The sequence below is a fragment of the Schistosoma mansoni genome, assembly GCF_000237925.1.
Source record: "Schistosoma mansoni, WGS project CABG00000000 data, chromosome 3 unplaced supercontig 0105, strain Puerto Rico, whole genome shotgun sequence".
NCBI lineage: Eukaryota > Metazoa > Platyhelminthes > Trematoda > Strigeidida > Schistosomatidae > Schistosoma > Schistosoma mansoni.
The window spans coordinates 527,539-549,605 of NW_017386009.1; the positions used below are offsets into that span (position 1 = coordinate 527,539).

At 36.9% G+C, this 22,067-nt stretch overlaps 1 non-coding gene across 1 annotated transcript; it reads left to right on the forward strand.

Moving 5' to 3' along the window:
• The first annotated feature begins 20,143 nt into the window (after nt 1-20,143).
• Nucleotides 20,144-20,260, forward strand: Smp_sma.5s-18.1. Its single transcript, XR_001974628.1, has one exon. It is a non-coding gene; the product is annotated as a ribosomal RNA (ribosomal RNA).
• The last annotated feature ends 1,807 nt before the right edge of the window (nt 20,261-22,067 follow it).

Genomic DNA, 22,067 nt, shown 5'->3' on the forward strand with positions numbered 1-22,067 from the left:
TGGTGCTCCCTGACGTATTCGATCCCGTGTCACTCAGCTTCACAGTCAGAGAAGTTACCACTGAGCTATTCGGGCCACGACCGACCTCTTGTAGGGCTGAGATGTAATCACAATTGACTTGACACGCATGACATTGATCACCATCCAGTGATCAATCAATTGTGAAAGGATCAATAGTGTTTGTCAGATTTAATTTTTCATGTATTCAAAACGATGAAAAATATTCAGTATTTAATTAAGAAGAGATAAGTGAAACAATCATTATCTACTCAGTTAATATATAGGACATTTCCTTTAAAAAGTATCGTCTTCATTCGAAATCATCATCATCACTCCGTGTGTGCATATGGGCGTGTGCTCCGTAACCTTGACTGGAAGCCTGACTTGAGATAAGTGATTCTCTTGAGAAATAATTATTTAATAACCTCTGATTTCAAGGTGTAATCCATGAGTAAGTTCAGAATTATCACGAACATTATTGATCCCCTGGTAACTGTACATTGAACAGTTTTCGTATGTAATTCATTCGACCAACAATGTGGAGTATATGTAAACCTCAGAATTTCTAATGGAATTATGATTTTCAGCTTCTCAAATATGACACATCATATCCAAGATGATGCAGACCTCATAACATCAAATTATTAATACCGACTGGATAAAACACAATTCATGGTCTATTTGTTTCGGTTAAAAATGTTCATACTAAGAGAAGTATTTTTATCAGAATGCTTATGTGTTATAACTTCGGCTAACTGAGTTGGCAAACAACGAGTCATTGGTTAATTGACTGATTTATTCATTCATTAAACTTATGTAACCGAATATCTGTTTTTCCAGTTCATCTTTCATTATGTAACAGCATGAGAAAATATCTATATTTTAAGATAATTCAATAGGGAAATACTTATGACGTACGAGTGGTCGTGTGAAACAAAGCCACACTTCATGGTGTGGTATAGTCTATGAGATGGTGGAGAAGATTTGTAGCTCAGGCAGGTGATTTTGATGGAGTTTTGTTCTCTGAGATGGATGGTTTGGTCATAAAGATTTCATCGTCCTTTTGAAAGACATCATCAGCACAAACTTCGGGTAGAAGTGAAGTGTTTGAGAGCTCCACGACCAAACCATCCAGCTCAGAGAACAAAACTCCATCAAGATATAGTCTATTTTAAATCAAGAGATGAAGGTACAAACTCTCACTTAACAATCACCACCATTTTCATATTCACAGATATCATGTCATATGTCTATGTAAAATCGACTCTTCACCACAATACTTCATGTGGCGTTTAGTTTACTTCTGTTATAAAATCAATAATCTAAACTGAACAAGCAAATTAGTTGAAAAACTATGTGTTAACTCTCGATCAAAAACGGTTATATCTGTTGGGACTCCCGGTCGGAATGTGATACTTGTGAATTAAGGAATAGTTGAGCTATTCTAATACTGTGGTGTGGTCTACTTATATCCATATAAGTAGTATATGGTGTTGGTCAGACATAGAATGTATTTTCGCAGAAGACCGATGAGGAAAGAACTGAAACAAAGCGCAATCGGTAAGAAAATGCACGAACAGTGGAATTAAAGAAGAAACAGTGAAGATTGAGACTATTGGTTGTTAATTTGCAAATTAACTGTCCATTGTATGGTTATCAGAATTTACTGAGATTGTCTGTAATTCTTGCTTTAATACATTCGATTGTCCCCAATCGTGTTCTATTCATTACAATACGAACAGTTCATTTGCGGACTCGACAATAGTAGCCTCTAATGCAAGAAGAATATGAAGTGTAGAAAGAACTTGATGTTCTAAAAGAACAAATTGAAATGGTACAATTTTGTACATATATTAACGAAACTATAAACTTTAATGACGTGGAAGATGAGCGAACCAACTAAAAAAGCCAAAGCTCATGACATACCCTTGAATTGAAAATACGATATGAAATTGTGGAGATCATTGAATCGTGTTTAAAATCAAAAACCAATCTAGATAAGGCAATCAATAAAAATCTGGATGCAGTTGATGTATGTTTTGTTCTATTAATAGGTTCCTTAGTAGTGCACATTCACAAACATGCACCACAGAATTGAACCTATAGCGGAACGTTTAATCTCCAAGCAATTGTGCCGAGATAAGCTCTTGGTTTCAATAAACTTTAACAATTCCCATAACCACCATACTAATAAACATCATATCCTCACTAAGGACTAAGTTCAACAGGTGATTTCCGGAACTCTTGTGAGAAGCCATGACCAGCAAGTTCCAACCATATCAGATATGAGACAGTTATCCACCACAGGAAATGAAAAATGGTCGCTCATTATAGTGAATTGATCGAAGCCAGATATTCACGTCATCGAATGGCGTCTTACTAGTCGAGAGATTAAGAATTTACATGAGACTTTAGGTTCTGAGCTAGATCATCGATGGTGTGATCATGAATATGCACTGTTGCGAAGTCCCATACAAAGACTAAACAGTTATCCTATGCTTCCAGGCTTTCAGTAGCCATCTAACTTAGAATAGTTTGTGACTTCAACGAAGAACAAATGCACCTTATTGACATATACTAACTAGTACATACAAAACATACATTTACACTGTACACTTACTCGTCACATTGATATGAATATCATACTACATAATTCAGTGCGACTATAGTTGTAGTTTGACAAATACGGTGGATCTGATGCAGATGTCAGGGTGAGGATCAGCAAAGCAAGAGCAACATATTTACAACTACAGAGCATCCGGAACTCAAAACAATTGTCAACCAACATCAAGATCACAATTTTCAATATAAATGTCAAGACAATTCTACTGTATGGAGCGGAAACCTGGGGAACAACGAAAGCCATCATCCAGAAGATACAGGTGTTGATTAACAGTTGTCTACGCAAGATACTTCGGATACATCGGCCAGACACTATCAGTAACAACCTACTGTGGAAGAAAAAAACCCAGATTCGAGCAGAGGAAGAAATCAGGAAGAAGTGCTGGAAGTGGATAGGACACACATTGAGGAAATCACCCAACTGCGTCACAACACAAGCCCTCACATGGAATCCTGAAGGCGAAAGGAAAAGAGGAAGACCAAAGAACACATTACGTCGAAAATGGAGAGAGATATGAGAAGAATGAACAAAAATTGGATAGAACTAGAAAGGAAGGAGCAGGACAGAGTGGGTTTGAGAATGCTGGTCGGCGGCCTATGCTCCTCCACCGGGGGTAACAGGCGTAAGTAAGTAAGTAAGTAATAGTTGTAGTACTTTTGTAACCAAGTTTTAACTATGTGACAGCTAGAAAATGATCAATTATACTAAATATGTAAATAATAAGTTTCGGTGTTATTATAGTAGGGAATTTTTAATGACTGAATGATTCTATAGTTGATTGATTGTTTCTATGTATTATTAGTGCGTATGATTTTTAAGTGGAATTAAAAAAGAATTAAATACTCAGAGAAACAAGAATATAAACGAAATTAAATGATAAGTGGAATGAAACTGAAAAGATTATGTAAGTATACGTTCGAGAGAGGGAGGGGGGAGGGAGAGGGAGAGAGGGTGAGGGAGAAGGAGAAAGGAGGCGGGAGGGAAATTTTTCATGGAATGATTTTTGTTGTTCTATTAAGCATTTCAAAAACTATTTACCTACAGAATACCAGAAGATATAAAACATGTTGGAATAGAATATATTTTTTCGATTGGTTTCTAACAACCAAAATAGTTGATTAGTTAACATGTTCACATTTTTTCAATAGTTACATGTACAATGAAATATTACTCTATTCCTAAGAGAATTCTTAAGAGAAAATAGGTAAGCAATCAAGCGAACTAGTTTAACAACCGATTAAATGACCGAATTCAAGTAGATGACAATGAGAAATAGTAAAGTGTATGACGGGAAAAATTCAACTGAAAAGTTAATCATTTACGACTACTATTTCTATAAGTGAAGTGTGTGTGTGTGTGTGTGACTGTGTATAATTATCTGGGTAGTGAGTAAAAAGGCATGGAAACAAACATTTTGTAGGTATACATTATTGACTGAAAATGAAAGTTAATCTAAAGTGTTTCCCAATGTTTGTTGTTATACATTATCGAAGTATTTGTTTAGATTGACAGTTTATTTATAATAATCATCTTTAGATTGTGAATTCTTACTATAAATGATAGTGTTTATCGGGTAAGTGCTCTGGCGCGAGACTGGTAGGTTCTGAGTTCGAATCTCGCGTGTGCGGAATCGTGAATGCGCACTGCTGAGGAGTCCTACAATAGGACGAAACGACCGTCCAGTGCTTCCAGGTTTTCCATGGTTGTCTAGCTTCAATTGACTCACGCTTTCAACTATGAAAAAAATGATAGTATGTTGAAAATAATGATATTTAACCTTCAAACTATAGTTCAATGCAAAGTGTAAAATTTTCATAGTTGAACTCATGAGTGAGACAGTATGAGTCTGTTATTTAGTACAAGTAAAGGATACAAGCTTGGTGGTATGGAGGTTAAGCGTTCGTGCGATATCGAAGTTCTTGAGTTTGAATCCCATGTGCTACATCGTGGATGCGCACTGCTGAGTAGTCCCATACAAGGATGGAACGGTCGTCCAGTGCTTTCACGTTACAGTAGTGGCATAACATTCATCCGTTCATGATTTTAATGGAATTCAACAATCTCCACACGCTCAAACTGAAAACAGATGAACAGTGTCTAGCGATGGAGCCCAAGTCTCGTCATATTTGAGACTCATCAGCTGAACGTGCTTGCATCCGAATCGGTATTCACTCTAGGACTCGAACCCAGTACCATTCACATCAAATGGCATCATGTTATCCACTTAGCTACTGGGTCTTGATGACCGCTGGTCTATTTAGTTGGGTTTTTTAGGTATTTGTTGTTTGAATCTTCCCATTGATGTTTCAGACTATAATTGATCAGTTTCTACTGACATGTAAACAACTCTGGAATACAGACACATCCAGCGGACGAGTTTCAAAGTACACATATGCTAAAAGAGACTGATCAATTACATACCATGAAAGTATCATCAACGTACCTCGAATAATACGCCATTTCACAATCACTCATTTGAGCTTGGTTCTTTTGAGATTAACCATAAAAATGTTTGCTAGGACAGGACCTAACGGACTTCTAATTGCTACGCCATCAGTTTGTCGGTATATGGGATTACCGAACTGAAACTAGACATCTTTTACACATGATTAACAGTCGTTTGAGTTCTAATACTGGTGGAGGTAGGATTTAAGAATGTTAGCAAATTATCCCTATGGTTTCAAGAAACGGTAAATGTACTTATACCTTAGCGCTGATGACTAAATTGGGACACTAACTTAATAATTGTAGAGAATATTCGAAAGTTACTCGTATTGGATCATGGATGTATTCTTAGCATTACTCGTATATTTTAATATCACAGAGCAAGTAAAGTCTAGGTTTGGAATAGGTTACTAGGTAAGGATGGCAAATCGATTGATTAGGTAGTAAATATTCAAGTGAGTTGGCTAGGACGTGCTATTGATGTTCAAATACCACCTACCTCGATGGGAGATGTCTGGTGTAGGAGTAGGTTGAAGGAAAGCTGAAAGTGATCAAATCCAAAACTGGGCACCAGTCCATGAAGTCATTGGCAATTAGATCAATTGACTCATGATCTCAACTATGTAAAATTCTAAAATCTCCACAAAACCCCCTTCTGACAATGATTATATGCTCACTAGTGACTGGCTTCAAGAGGTATTCCCTGCAGTTCTAGTGAGAAGCAGTGACCAGTGGAGTTCAACTGGGTCTGTTGTGAAATAGTAATTCACTGAAGACAATAATGTATGTGTCGCTCAATTTCGTGGATTAGTTGAAGTAAGACATTAACACCGTTGTATACCGGTTCAGTGATCTAGAGGATAAGCGTTCGCTCGCGAGACTGATAGGTCTTGGGTTTGAATCTCACGAGGCGGGGTCGTGGATGCGCACTGCTGAGGAGCCCTATAATAGGACGAAACGGTCGTCCAGTGCTTGCAGGTTTCCCATGGTGATCTAGCTTCAATTGACACATGATCTCAACTATTAAAATTACTAAAATATCCACAAAAAATCCCTTTCTGATAATATTCAACTGTTCATTGTTAACCATTCAACCAAAGTGAATATTTTAACAAAAAAAATGATTTAAAAAAGGGGGAAAATTTTTTTATTTTTGTATTAAAGAAGAGGGAAAATACTTTTCCCAACCTGAGATCGAAATTATCAGTCAGATTTTATTTTCATTCATATATGTTTTTGTAAAACATTGAAAATTTAAAAGATTTTACTATTCTCCAGTGTATAATCAATAATTATAATAATTATATGTATATGGTAGCAACAAGCTACTGTGGGAGACAACAAACCAGATTCCATCCAACGGAGGAAGAAATCAGGAGGAAGTGCTGGAAGTGGATAGGACACACATTGAGGAAATCACCCAACTGCGTCACAAGACAAGCCCCTACATGGAATCGTGAAGGTCAAAGGAGAAGAGAAAGACCGAAGAACACATTACGCCGAGAAATGGAGACAGACATGAGAAGAATGAACAAAAAGTTGGATAGGACTAGAAAGGAAGGGGTAGGACAGAGTGTGTTGGAGAATGCTGGTCGGCGGCCTATGCTGGATTGGGAGTAACAGGCTTAAGTAAGTATGTATATGGTAAGTAACATAGAATTTGACACATACATTGGTTTAAGTTCCTATACCATATCGTCACAGTGAGACGAGATTATCGAGATAAACATTAGAGTTGTAGAAGTAGTAACAGTTTTAATGGTGGTAAGAAGACTAAACATAGACAATGTTATTCTAGAAGAAAGAATTGACTAGTGAAATGAAGGTATAAGATAATTTTCAAATGGACAATCTAAGATAAAGAATAGATGAATTTGTCACATAGCCATAGCTATTTTCGACGATCGGTTGTGATAATAGTACAGGTATCAACCAAGTTGTTTGGACTTATCGAGATGGCTTAGATAGACAGTTAGTGGTTATATAAACTGACGACATTTCTTAGTTTGTGCACCTGTAACTTTCTCCTGATATATTTCCACAAGGGCTAACATTAACTGTAGAAGTAGACAGTAGTTGGATACATTTAGTACTTGTCCCAACCACTTTTTTTCTATCAAGAATTGATATGACTGAAAAAAGGAAGGAAAGCTAGTGATTTCATATCAGTGTAAGACTGATTAGCTAACATTTCCTAATCGAAAGCTTTTGTGAAATGGAGTTTAAACTATTCACATCTCTCTCAGAAATCCATTGAAATCAAAGTACTACTGAAAAGCCAGTTGTTTCATCCTAGTATAAAAGTATCCGATAGTGGGAATGAAGGAACTCACCAGTGATCGAATTCGATAGCTTTAGACCTTGTGGAAATTAGTTAGACTTCAGACAAATGACTCAGCATCCACTAGTTTATATTTCAAACTTCCATTATTTTATTATATTCCACGACTAAAAATTATCTAACTAAACTCAACCAGTAATTTAAAGTAGAAATTTTGATGGAGTTTTGTTCTCTGAGCTGAATGGTTCGGTCTTGTAGCATTCATCGTCCTTCTGAACGACATCACCAGCACAAACACTACACTTCTACCCACAGTTTGTGCTGATGATGTCGTTCAGAAGGACGATGAAAGCTCTACGACCAAACCATCCAACTCAAAGAACAGAACTCCATCAAAATCATCCACCTGAGCTACAAATCTTCTCCACCATCTCAAAGTAGAAATTCAACAATCTTTATAACCTCCATATAATTACATTCATCTTTGTCTTACAAATCGGAAATTTGTTTACTATGAACAAAATAAACTGTGGAGATTTCAATATTTTTCGTAGTTGTGAGATAACAACTCACTGAAGAAAATTGGTGAGCGGTCGCTCAAAATCGTGGATTGGTTGAAATTAGACATTACCACCGTCGGATGCCAGCTCGGTGGTCTATCGGTTAAGGGCTCTGGCTCGAGACTGGTAGGTTCTGGGTTCGAATCTCGCGAGAGCGGGTTCGTGGATGCGCACTACTGAGGAGTCCCACAATAGGACGAAACGGCCTTCCAGTGCTTCCAGGTTTTCGATGGTGGTCTAGCTTCAATTGACTCGTGATTTCAACTGTGAAAATACTAAACATATCAGAGTATTTTTTGAGGCTTGGCACTCAAGTCAATTAGCAATCAACAAACACATTGAAATTAATCCAATCCAATCAATCAGTCAGAAAAATCCTGGACAAATGTAAGACCAAGAATCAGATTAAAAGGAGATGCAATCAAAATAAAGAGGTAGATAAAGACAGGCAAAAGGTCAACAAAAACCAATCAAGATCAAGGTTGAAAGGACAAGCTGTGAGTCATATGTGGAGAAATTTGAACACTTCTATCTGAATTTTGTGCTGATGATATTGTTCAGAAAAACAATGAAAGCTCCATGACCAAACTATCCAGCTCAGAGAACAAAACTTCATCAAAATCATCCACCTGAGTTACAAATCTCCAGTATCTCAAAATCCTTTTGGTTATTCAATAAAACAGCAAAACAAACTTGAGCATTCACATCGAGGTCCACTTATATCTAATTGACGAGTCCCGAATTGGGTCGAAATTAACCTTTATAATCCCATCGATAACTACAACTTAAATACGTTGAGAATCAAAAGAACATTACTTTGTGAAAAACTAATAAGAGTACATTAAGAAGGAAGAATGTCAATCGAAGCTAGACAACCATCGAAAACGTAGAAGCACTGGACGGCCGTTTCGTCCTATTGTGGGACTCCTTAGCAGTGCTCATCCACGATCCCGCCTCAAGAGATTCCAACCCAGAACCTATTAGTCTCACGCGCGAGCGCTTAACCTCTAGACAACTGAGCCGGCTGGCATCCAACGGTGTTAATGTCTAACTTCAACCAATCCACAAAGTTTTAAGCAACCGTTCACCAATTGTCTTCAGTGATTTGTTATCTCACAACTATGAAAAATATTGAAATCTCCACAAAACCCCTTCTGAAGGAAGAATGTATTTATGAAATCTTAGTGAATGAATTTGAAGTAAATCCAATATTTCATTTAGCAATCTCGTCCAAGGTTTTTCAAGGAAATAGAATCAAACATTAAAATTATCGATAATTTTGGTTGCTAGGCAAAACATTCGATTTACTTCAAATTCATTCGCTAAGATTCTTCCTCCTTAATATCTCACATCAACTCGATGCCCAAATACTGTGTAACTATTCGATCAAATTTAGACTAAAGTACTTACTATTATATACTCTTATCTACTCTTATTATAAAGTACATCTGTAGTGAACAAGAACACCAGTGGGGACAATCGAATGTACCTAAGCACTTATTACAGACTATCTCACTAAATTCTGATAACCATACAGTAAACAGTAAAGTTTCAAAATAACAATCAATTGTCTCAATCTTAACTGTTCCTTCTGCAAATATCAGTCCGTCTTCTCTGATTTCATTGTTCGTGCCTTTTCATACCGATTGCGCCTCATTTCGGTTCTTTCCTTATCGATCATCTGCCAAAATACATTCAATGCCTGACCATCACCATATACTACTTATGTAGATATAAGTAGACCACACCACACATCTATGAATTAAAATATTGTAACAGAATATTTAAGATAACAGTCAACCAACTTTCTAGTCATAATCTATTCAATTATTATTATTATTATTATTATTAATAGTAGTAGTAGTAGTAGTAGTAGTAGTAGCAGTAGTAGTAGTAGTAGTAGTAGCAGTAGTAGTAGTATCCTAGAAACAATAAGCATTCCATTCAGTTGCTTATGAAGAAACAAAAGAGAATAGCAAAACAACATATGCCAAAATGTACTAATTAAATTAATTAATAAAAAAAGGGGAGAAAGAATTAATATAGGATTGTCAGTTCGACAATCTTGACATAAACGAAAAACGCTTTGGAGATAAGTAGCATAAGAGAAAATGAATGGTTTCTACTACTACTACTACTACTACTACTACTACTACTACTACTACTACTACTACTACTACTACTACTACTACTACTACTACTACTACTACTACGAAGACGACGACGACGTCACAGGTTCATCGTTGACTCGAACCACCCGATGTGAATCTATGAAAAATGTTGCATAAAAAATTTAAACTCATTTTTATAAAATCTTTCAGCCAAAACTATTATGGTCTGTTTACTAGTTACATTGTTGTTAAGGTCCCAGTTAGGTGTCATCACTGATTGAGTTTTGGTTTTCGCCATGACTGAAATAGTTATCATGTCTGGGATTGAATTTTCATCACATTATATAGGTGATTCGCTGAATTTGAAAATGCCTATCACTGAACTCTAATTCAATGATTTAAATATAACCCACTCTCAGTCAGGCCTTAATGCCTTGGGTTCGTTCTCATTAGGTGGTAATTTATGTACATTTCCGAAAACAGACTTGAACTGTAATAAAATAGTCGATTACTTCTTTGTTTTCCATTTTGTTCTATTTGATATCAGTGCACGATAAATACTACCTACGAATCAAATCATTCTATTCAAAATACCGGTGAGACTATAATTTATGAACAATCTTTTAGCGACACTTAAGTGACCTTGAGAGTGTCTATCTACTTACTAGGGCTAAATGTGAGTTATAAAGCAGTTTGAAGAATAAGGATTATGATTCATAGACGATATTTAGGGTCAGGAATTACATTTACGGTTTCTCATAACGAACTGGCATCAGCTAAAATGCCGAGACGCTGTTTGGCTAAATGGGTGGGTGAATTTCGCGCCAAAATCCAAGACTTATTACCCTATATCTGATTGGTTCCTTCATAAATTGTAGTCTTGCCCAAAATACCTTTTAACAACAAAAATACATTAATTGAAATCATGAGTTAATTGAAGCTAGACCACCATGGAAGACCTGGAAGCATTGGAAGGACGTTTCGTCCGAGTGTGGGACTCCTCAATAGTGCTCATCCACGATCCCGCCTCGCGTGATTCAAACCCAAGGCCTATCACTCTCGCATGCGAGCGCGTAACCTCTAGAATCACTGATCCGGCATTCAACGGTGTTAATGTCTTACTTCAACCAATTCACGAAATTGAGTGACACAGTCACCTTTGTCTTCAGTGAGCTATTATTTCACAACAGACCTGGTTGGAATCCACTGATCACTGCTTCTCACTAGAATTCGAGCGCGAGACTAATAGGTCCTGTGTTCGGATCTCGTGAGGCGGGATCGTGGGTATGCACTTCTGAGGAGTCCCACACTCGGACGAAACGGCTGTCCAGTACTTGTAGGTTTTCTATCGTTGTCTAGCTTCGATTGACTCATGATTTCAACTATACAAATACTGAAATCTCCACAAAACCCCCCTTCTGATATAAATACACTAATTGTTGAGAATCATCAATTCATATTACAGATGGTGACCCGAAAGGGATTCTTGTGACCGGTTAAAAATCATTTATAATATCTAATTAACCATTAACAATAGTTTGGGTATTAGTCGATAAGTCATCATATAGTTGAAATTCAATTAGTATTGTTTGTTTGAATCTTTCCATTAATGTTTAGGGCTGCAAATGGTCAGTCTCTTATTGGCATATGTGTATACTGTGCGTATTGCCTCGATATAGCCTAAATTCACAAGCATGGTAAGCAAAGATGGATAGTGACTAGAAGTGGAATCCAGGACGCTCGTCAACTAGATGTACCTGCATCTCAGATTTGATGTTCACTCTGGGACTCGAACCCAGTACCTTTCGCTTCAAATGTCATCGAGTTATCCACTCGACCACTGAGTCCTGATAGCCACTTGCTTGTGCAATGGGGTGAAGCTTGTGACTTCAGGCAATATCGAGGCAGATCGCATAGGATGCACATATGCCAATTAGAGACTGACCAGTTGCAGTCCTAAAACATCAATGGGAAGATTCAAACAAACAATACTAAGTGAATTTAAACTTTACCCCATTGTACAATCAAGTGGCTATCAGGACTCAGTAGCCAAGTGGATAACACGATGGCGTTTGAAGTGAAAGATACTGGATTCGAGTCCCAGAGTTAATATCAACTCTGAGATACAGGTACAACCAGCTGACGAGTCCCAAATAGGACGAAATGTGCGCCGTGTATTCCACTGCTAGTCACTATCCATCGTTGTTTATCATCATATAGTTGTTTATTATTTGTTCACATCCAATATTTTAATTATCTATATGGACTAATAATAATACATCATATGTTATTAATTGAATTGTAACGATAAGTAAATTAAGTCTAATGTCTTAAAATATGAATGAAAAAATACATACAACTTTATTGAAACATAATCTGTCTCCCTCCCTCTCTCTCTCTCTCTCCTTACATTGATATTACACGTCGAGACAAGAATTCTAGTAGTCTGTATAACCAAGTTACATGTATCCTGGCATTACCATTCAAAGTAATCCAGAGCTTAGTAACAAAACAACGAAAGAAAACTTTTTCTAAAGGATACTCTTATTGTTATTACAGTGGTGAATCATTGACTTAATTATTGTACACATTAAATATGTAAGACAACTTTGAACGAGATTTCATGTTAATTGCATTGAACATAGACAGATACTACTAAACATAATGTAAATCTTAAAACAAAAAAAAAATTATTCAGACTAGTGACAAATATGGATCACATAATGATTGTCATCTTTGAAAGAAAGTACCAGTTTTGTACCAATGTCGTAAATGAAGTTTTATTGATAGAAATCAATGTTATAGAGTTGAGATCATGAGTCAATTGAAGCTAGACCAATGTCATGTTTGTTCAGTTTATTGGTCCTGATCGAATTATACCGATCAGATTGCAATGTGGTTACTAGTTCAAGTGACTGAGCATTGCCAGTATTATGTCAAGATGTTAGACGGTTGAACCTGGTAGGAAGAATATTCTGAACCTAGGTTTCATGCTCGGATACACTCGCCAACAACTTTACAGATAGAATTCGATCAACGTTATAGGACTAGATAAACTTCAAACTAACCACTACTCAGCAATCAACTAATGTTAATATCTCACTCCTAGATGTAGTAAGTTCAGGGCTGGATGGCGCGGTATTAACATTTCAGGCTGTGAAGCTGAATAACATGGATTCATATACACAGGGAGTGACAATGCCCTCAATATTTCAAATAAATCTTATTGACGAATCCGTTCTCTATGATGTACGAGGCTGGAACTATTATTTGGTTCTTCTAGATGAGCGACTTTTCAAATTTTCATCAGTCCTAAATAGTGTGATATGACTGTGTATACTGATGACTTTATGAAATTCAACTCATTAACAATCAGTTTGACAATGAATCAGCTGCTTAGGAAACACATGAGAATAAACATGTACATAGTTTATCTGATACAAATCATCTATGTATAACAGTATTGATGTTATAGTTTGTGTATTTATTAAAAAGGCTACATGATTAATCAACATTGAGATCTCTGAACCAAAAAAAAAATACTGAAATTAGAATGTTTTAATTTCTAAGTCAGTGGGTCATCATCATGACCCCATTGGATTCTTGTTCAATATACAATGATTTTCCTACTTTAATTACTTAAGGATACAATGTAACTGTCATTGAATGTTTACTAAACAGCTATTCAGATCATCATGCTCTTACTTCTCGATGCGGTAATCCAGTGTCAATCGCATCACTCCAGGCTTCATCATGATTCATAAGGTAAAACTTGAAATTTTCAAATTTCCCCGACCATGACACCCATTAATAATGTAATGACGGAAGAATAGTGTATTTTTATGTGCGGATGAAGAATCTATCTCCTAAAGTCATATGAATAGTGTGTATGTGTGGTCGTGTAATGATTATTCACGAAATATGAATTACTCATACAAAGCCTATATTGAACAAATATCAAGAAATAGACCAATTAGTCGGTAGAAAAAGAGTTATCATAAGTGTTAGAATTAAATATGTTCGCCTTGACTTACGTACTTACTTACGCCTGTTACTCTCAATGGAGCATAGGCCGCCGACCAGCATTCTCCAACCTACTCTGTCCTGGGCCTTCCTTTCTAGTTCTATCCAATTTTGTTCACCCTGAAGTATGACATAACATCTGAGATCATTCATTAGCTTATAGATTCTATTTATTCAGGTGATAAAATTAATGAGTCCGTTTTTTTATTGGAACTTATCATTTTACTTTTTGGAAGCTATCTAAAATTCCTTAGTAAAGTATTCAGCATTTGGGAATAGGCTGAAAATACCTCGTCCAATCATGATTCAACAGTAAAGTTCCCAAAGAATTCAAGAAAAACGATGGATTACAAGTCATCATTTGGCTGTAAAATTATCGATTTTTTTTACCGAATTAGACTCGTTTTTAGAAGCATCCAGAGTACTTAAACTAACCTTGAGATTAAAGCTTCTTTTTATATCTCACCATTTATATTATTTTCGTAGCTCAAATGTAAACGATTTCTATGAGACTATGATGAGGTTGCCATCATCCAGAAGAAACAGGTATTTATTAACAGTTGTCTACGCAAAATACTTCGGATCCGTTGGCCAGACACTATCAACAACATTCTACTGTGGGAGAGAAAAAACTAGATTCCATCCAGTGGAGGAAGAAATCAGGAAGAAACACTGGAAGTGGATAGGACACACATTGAGGAAATCACCAAACTGCGTCACAAGGCAAGCCCTCACATGGAATCGTCGAGGCCAAAGGAGGAGAGGAAGACCAAAGAACACATTACGTCGAGAAATGAAGACAGGCATGAGAAGAATGAACAAAAATTGGATAGAACTAGAAAGGAGAATGTTGGTCGTTGGCCTATGCTCCTCCACCAGGGGTAACAGGAGTAAGTAAGTAAGCAAGTATAGTAATGATGAGGTTAGAAAATCAGTGTTAAAGCTTCAAGTACTGGACATAATTATAGTAGTCACATCATTTCTACCAATCCCATAAAAAGATATCATCACTAAATTGATGAATAACTTTCAAGTTTTTAACTTATATTCAATCCACATTGATCTCAGAGTAGAACAAAGATCATTGTACACCTGTTTCATTCCTAATGTAATATAAAATACAACCCATAAATTACATCAATCTCCATGTTATCCCTTCAATTACAAAAAAAGGTAACAAATCTCCCTATCCACACCTATGCATATACACTATCTTTAATCAATATTATATTGGGTTTTATTATCGATTTTTTTTTCGTTGATATCTTTTTTTTTTGTTTTTCTGATTAATTAACATCTGGCAACTAAATCTGGAAAAATAATTTTTTGAAAATTCATTTTATGAAAATGTATTGAATTAGATAAGATCGTTTACTGCATAAACAACAACAACAACAACAAGTAGATAGGCATAGATACAGATTGTTATTTATTGAATAGTCATTTTAATAAAAAAAATCTACCTCTAGGTATCTTTTAAAATACATTTAAAACCAACCAGTGTTTTGCTCACTACATTTGGTGTCGCTGCCAACCAGAAGGAGGAAGGGTGCTGTTCTGCGGACGCCGCTGCGGGTCTGGAGTGGAGGTGCTAGTTGGGGCAGTCTGGTGAGGAGAGGTGGCGTCGAGTGGAGTGTTCTGGCGAGGCGGCGTTGGCTGTAGCGGGTGCTGTCGACGGAGAGGAGCAGTGGGACGTGCGGCTGCTGGGCGGACATCGGATGTAGATGGCTCAGCAGGCCGGTGGAGTACGGGTGTTGAACGTCCCAGGTGCCGGGTGGATGCGGATGTTGGTGCCCCGGCAGGTCGACGGAGCTATGGAGGTCAGCGCGCCGCAGACTCGACATTCTGACGGAGAGTTTGGCACAGACTGCAGTGAAAGAAGATAGTGGCATGGCGAGCAGAACCACCGCATGAACGAATGCTTTAAAGGGGGGACGAGTGTGGTGTGGTCTACTTATATCCATATAAGTAGTATATGGTGTGGGTCAGACATAGAATGTATTTTGGCAGAAGACCGATGAGGAAAGAACTGAAATGAAACGCAAACGTCTGGAAAATGCATGAGCAATGGAATAAGAGAAGAAACAGTGAAGATTGAAACAATTGGTTGTTAATTTGCAAATTGACTGTTCATTGTTTGGTAATCAGAATTTATTGAGATAGTCTGTAATCTTTGCCTAAATACATTCGATTGTCCCCAACTAGTGTTTTGTTCACTACTTTTATTGATAATCAATTATCAGAAGGGGTTGAAATCATGAGTCAATTGAAGCTAGACCATCATGGAAAACCTCAAAGTAGTGGATGGTCGTTACGTCCGAGTGTGGGACTCCTCAGCAGTGAGCATCCACGATATGACCTCGCGAGATTCAAACCCAGAACCTATTGGTCTCGTGAGTGAACGCTTAAACTCTAGATCACTGAACCGGCATCCAATGTTATTAGTGTTAACTTCAACTAATCCACGAGGTTAGGCGACACATACACCATTGTTTTTGGTCAGTTATTATCTCACAACAGACCCGGTTGAATTCCGATAGTCACTGCTTCTCACTAGAACTGCAGGAAATATCTCTTGAAGTCAGTCACTAGTGAGCATACATTGATTAGTACCAGAAGGGGTTTTTTGTGGATATTATAGTAATTTTAATAGTCGAGATCATGAGTCAATTGAATCTAGACTACCATGAAAAACGTATTATATTTATGTTTATTTTTAATATGAAGGTCAATGTTCAACATAATAGAAACGTGAACGCTATGTGAGTTCAGATCAAAGGTTGTATTGATTGACATACTTTGTTTGATCAACTAATAAACACTTCAGTGACTTTGAATTGACTATTGCATCAATACAATTATAAGCTTATATATATAAATGTACATGTTATTTAGTCTATTAGGTGTAAGTCATGAGATCAGTTGCGGAATTAAGAAGATTTTCAAAACCTAAATGTTGGCTTTATTTATATTTCGAAATCATTTTTAAGAAGTGATATAATCAGTGTAGTACAATGTTTTACTTGTTTACCAAATCATTGATGATACAATTGGACAGCATCATAGACGAACACGGTGGATCTGATGCAGATGTGAAGGCGAGGATCGGCAAAGTAAGAGCAGCATATTTACAACTGAAGAACATCTGGAACTCAAAACAATTGTCTGTCAACCAACACCAACATCAGAATTTTCAATACAAATGTCAAGACAGTTCTACTGTATGGGGCGAAAACCTGGAGAACTACTACAACCATCATCCAGAAGATACAGGTGTTTATTAACAGTTGTCTACGCAAAATATTTCAGATCCGTTGGCCAGACACTATCAGCAACATTCTACTGTGGGAGAGAACAAAACTGATTTCAGTGGAGGAAGAAATCAGGAAGAAGAGCTGGAAGTGGATAAGACACATATTGAGGAAATCACCCAACTGTGTCACAACGCAAGTCCTCACATGGGATCCTCATGGTCAAAGGAGAATAGGAAGACCAAAGAACACATTACGTCGAGAAATGGAGACAGATATTTTCACAGTTGCAATGACGATTTGATCTAAGTTAGAATATCATTGAAAACCTGAAAGCAATGGATGGGAGTTTCGTCATAGTATGTTAACCCTAAGTAGTCTCCCATGCATGACTCGAACACAGGACCCTCAGTCTAGCGCGAACGCTTAACCTTTAGATCACTAAGCTGGCATCGATCAGTACTAAGAAGGACTTGATACACACGACACTGATCACGACGCAGTGATCAATCAATTGTGATTACATCTCAGTCCTACAAGAGGTCAGTCATGGCCCGAGTAGCTCAGTGGTGACGTATCTGACTGTGAAGCTGGGTGACACGCAATCGAATCCGTCAGGGAGCACCAGTCCCTTCAAGATTACAGGTACACCTTGCTGACGAGTGCCAAGTAGCACGAAACCCGGGTCCAGGGTTTCCTGTTGACCACCTCCAACCACCATCTTATCTGACATCTAATGGTGTTATTGTTTAACTTCAATCAACCCATGATCATGCTCAACCCTTAATCCATTTTCTGAGATAGATAACTGTCTCACACTCTACACGGATTGGATTCCACCGGTCACGGCTTCTTACTAAAACTCGGGGAGTTTCATCTTGAAGCTAGTCAATAGTGTATTAATCCCGAAATATTTATAAATTTCACTTACCTATTAATAAGATACAGCCTATCCGTCATAGATTTTTTAATTTCGCTTAGAAATTTTAAATGTAACTGATTCGGTAGTAAAATATACTTCTACCAGGATGTCTTTTAGGTAGATTGGAAACGTTATGTTAAATACTACTTGGAGATTTGTACGTCAGTAAATTTATATTTGTGAGAGAAATGATTGCTCGACAATAAAAAAGAACTATCATTTCAAGCCATCGATCACTTAATCGACATCAGTTTATCACTTCTCACCTATTATGACAGATTCTTTGAGTAATTATCGTTTTGATTTTTAAAAAAAAATTGCCTCCACGTAGAAACAAATTTTTTTTTTTGAAAACCACCATACAACTAAATTTTTTTTTCTTTTCAGTTCTCAGTTATGCCTAGAAGCTTTATTCCACTATAAATCATATCAACCTACTAACCATTGTCCATGAGGTAAATTTCTAACTTCATTTACGTCAGTGTAATGTTTTTCTGGAACTGAGAAAGATGAACTAATCGATTTTAATTTTCTTTTTGTTTTATCATTAAACAAGTTTACTCAGTAAGATATTGGTATTGTTTAGTCTAAAGAACTTGTATATATATATATATATATATATATATATGTGTATGCGTCACAAGGCAAGCCCTCATATGAAATCCTCAAGATCAAAGGAGAATAGGAAGACCAAAGAACACATTACATCGAGAAATGGAAACAGATATGAGAAGAATGAATAACAACTGGATAGAACTAGAAAGGAAGGTCCAAGACAGAGCGGGTTCGAGAATGCTGGTCGGCGATCTATGCTCCTCCACGAGAGGTAACAGGCGTAAGTAAGTAATATATTGGACAGTTTTGTCAATACAACTACTAACTAATCACGGAACTTGTGGATCAACTAAAGCACTTTAGTGTGAAAAATTTTCAAACTTTCAGTGAAAAAGGGGGTTTTCTGTGGTGATTTTTAGTAATTTTTATATATAGTTGAAATCATGAGTTAATGGAAGCTAGACCACCATAGGAAACCTGGAAGCACTGGACGGCCGTTTCGTCCTATTATGGGACTGGTAGGTCCTGGGTTCGAATCTCGCAAGTGCGGGATCGTGGATGCGCACTGCTGAGGACTCCCATAATAGAACGAAACAGTCATCCAGTGCTTCCAGGTTTTCTCTGGTGGTCTAGCTTCAATTGACCCATTTCGAATAAATCAATCATTATCATCGATAAAGGATTTACTATCATTTTTGTATTGGGTCAATTTGTCACACTTCATAAAAGATACAGAGAAAAAGTGAAATTTAATAAAATGAGAATTTAAGGAGAAAAATTAACTGACATATACAGGTCAAAAGTACCAAATGAATAAAAGGTCAATAAAGGAAGAGGATGAATTAGTTCAATCGTTTCACTATGGCTAATTATGATTATATGTCATCTATGTTAAGAGTGTGAAATAGATATACATGATCGATGAAAACAGATGTTAATAAGATGAAGGGACTGAATTTAAACATTTAAACAAATAGATGGAGACTCAGTGGTCTAAGAATAATCTGTTCCATGTGTGACTTGAATGTAACGGATTTAAACCTTGGCATGGTTAAGAGTTCATCTTTTCGAACAGTCTCATACTGTAATGGAACGTTTTTCAAACAATTTGTGATGTGAATCTTTTTTTCTTTGAATAAAGCTGAAAACCAATATGTACGGAACAACTGGCTGTTTTGTTCAAGTTTGGTAGTTTCAACCAGCATAAGTTTAAGTTTGTCCACAACATTTACAGCGTTTTTTTCTGGTTACCGTTTTTTTAGCGAGTTGGTTTTTACGGGATGGGGTCGCTAACCCCATGTCCAATCCTCCTCCTTTACCCGGGCTAGAAACCGGCAGTAGCCCCCGGAGGAGCTACATGCGGAGTTTTAAAGCCGGCTACACCCGGTATTCTCAGCCGGTCACCCATGCAAGTACTGGCCGGACCCAACGTTGCTTAACATCGGTGATCGGACGAGAACAGGTGCTTTCAATGAGGTATAGTCGCCGGTTTGTTGGTTTGTTGTCTCCCACAGTAAACCAGATTCCAGCAGAGGAAGAAATCAGGAAGAAGAGCTGGAAGTGGATCGGGCACATATTGAGGAAATCACCCAATTGTGTCACAACACAAGCCCTCACATGGGATCCTGAAGGCCAAAGGAGAAGAGGAAGATAAAAGAATACATTACGTCGAGAAATCTAGACAGACATGAGAAGAATGAACAAAAATCGGATAGAACCAGAGAGGAAGGGCGAGGACAGAGTGGGTTTGAGAATACTGCTCGGTGGCCCATGCTCCATTGGGAGTAACAGGCGTAAAGAAAAAGTAAAATGTAACAACATTTACAGTTTATAGTAACCATGTTATATCTAACAGTTTTATACCTTTTTGTTCATTCATTTATCGAATAAATACAATTGTCATAAGTGATTTCATTTCAATCCGTAACTTTCACTATATTTGTGTCTTTCTTGAAGAACATTAGGCTGTACCATACGAACATACTCACTCATACTAGACATTTGTGGATAACTACCGAAGCTTTAATTAAAACTCAACTCTAATATACAACACTTATCTACTTCAATAACCAAAAGCACTGTAAACAACATATATTGAATACTGAAAATGTTAAAGATAATCCCACTTCATTGATAATAACACTATTTATTCTCAAATTAAAGAATAACGATCCTAGATTATTGAATGGAATGTCTTCTAAACAATATAGAATATTAAATTCACTTAGTATTGTTTGTTTGAATTTTCCCATCGATGTGTTAGGACTGAAACTGGTCAGTCTCTAATTGGCATATGTGCATACTGTGCGTATTGCATCGATATAGCCTTAATTCACAAGCATTGTGAGCAAAGATGGATGGTGACTTGCAGTGGAATCCACGACGCGCGTTTCGTCTTATTTGGGACTCGTCAGCTGGATGTATCTGCACCTCAGAGTTGATCTTGACTCTCTCTCTCTCTCTCTCTCTCTCTCTCTCTCTATATATATATATATATATATATATATATATATATATAGCTTCAATTGACTCATGATTTCAACTATATATAAAAAATTACTAAAAATCTCCGCAAAAAACCCCTTATCATATGCTCACTAGTGACTAACTTCAAGAGGTATTTCCTGAAGTTCTAGTGAGAAGCAGTAACCAGTGGAGTTCAACTAGGTCTGTTGTAGAGATATCAACTCACTGAAGACATTGGTGAAATGGTTGCACAACTTCGTGGATTGGTTGAAGTTAGACATTAACACCGTTGGATGCCGGACGGCTTAGTGGTCTATCGGTTAAATGCTCTGGCGCGAGACTAGTAGACCGTGGGTCCGAATCTCGTGAGGCGGGATCGTGGATGCGCATTGTTGAGGAGTCCCACACGTAACGACCGTCCAGTGCTCCCAGGTTTTCCATGGTTGTCTAACTTCAATTGACTCATTATCATCTATTTGAACTCTGACCCTATAATCAAATCAATGTACATACCATGATGATATGGTTTAACTTGAAAATTATTAACAGGAAAAATTCTTCATTTTATTGCCAAAATATGTATGTATTTTTGTAACGTTTTTATTGTGTATCCAATTTTTTTTTTTTGTTTTTTTTTTGTTTTACTCTTTTCCTGTATTCAAATAATATCGTCAGACATTTGTCTAGAGTATATATATTTTTTTGTAGGCAGGGTAGGAGTAGATTAGGAGAAAATGTATCATTTGGCTTTTATCGCCTAATAGTTATTATTGATTTTATCGACAAAATAAATTGAAGTATTTACTTAGCAACCTACTAATAAATAACTC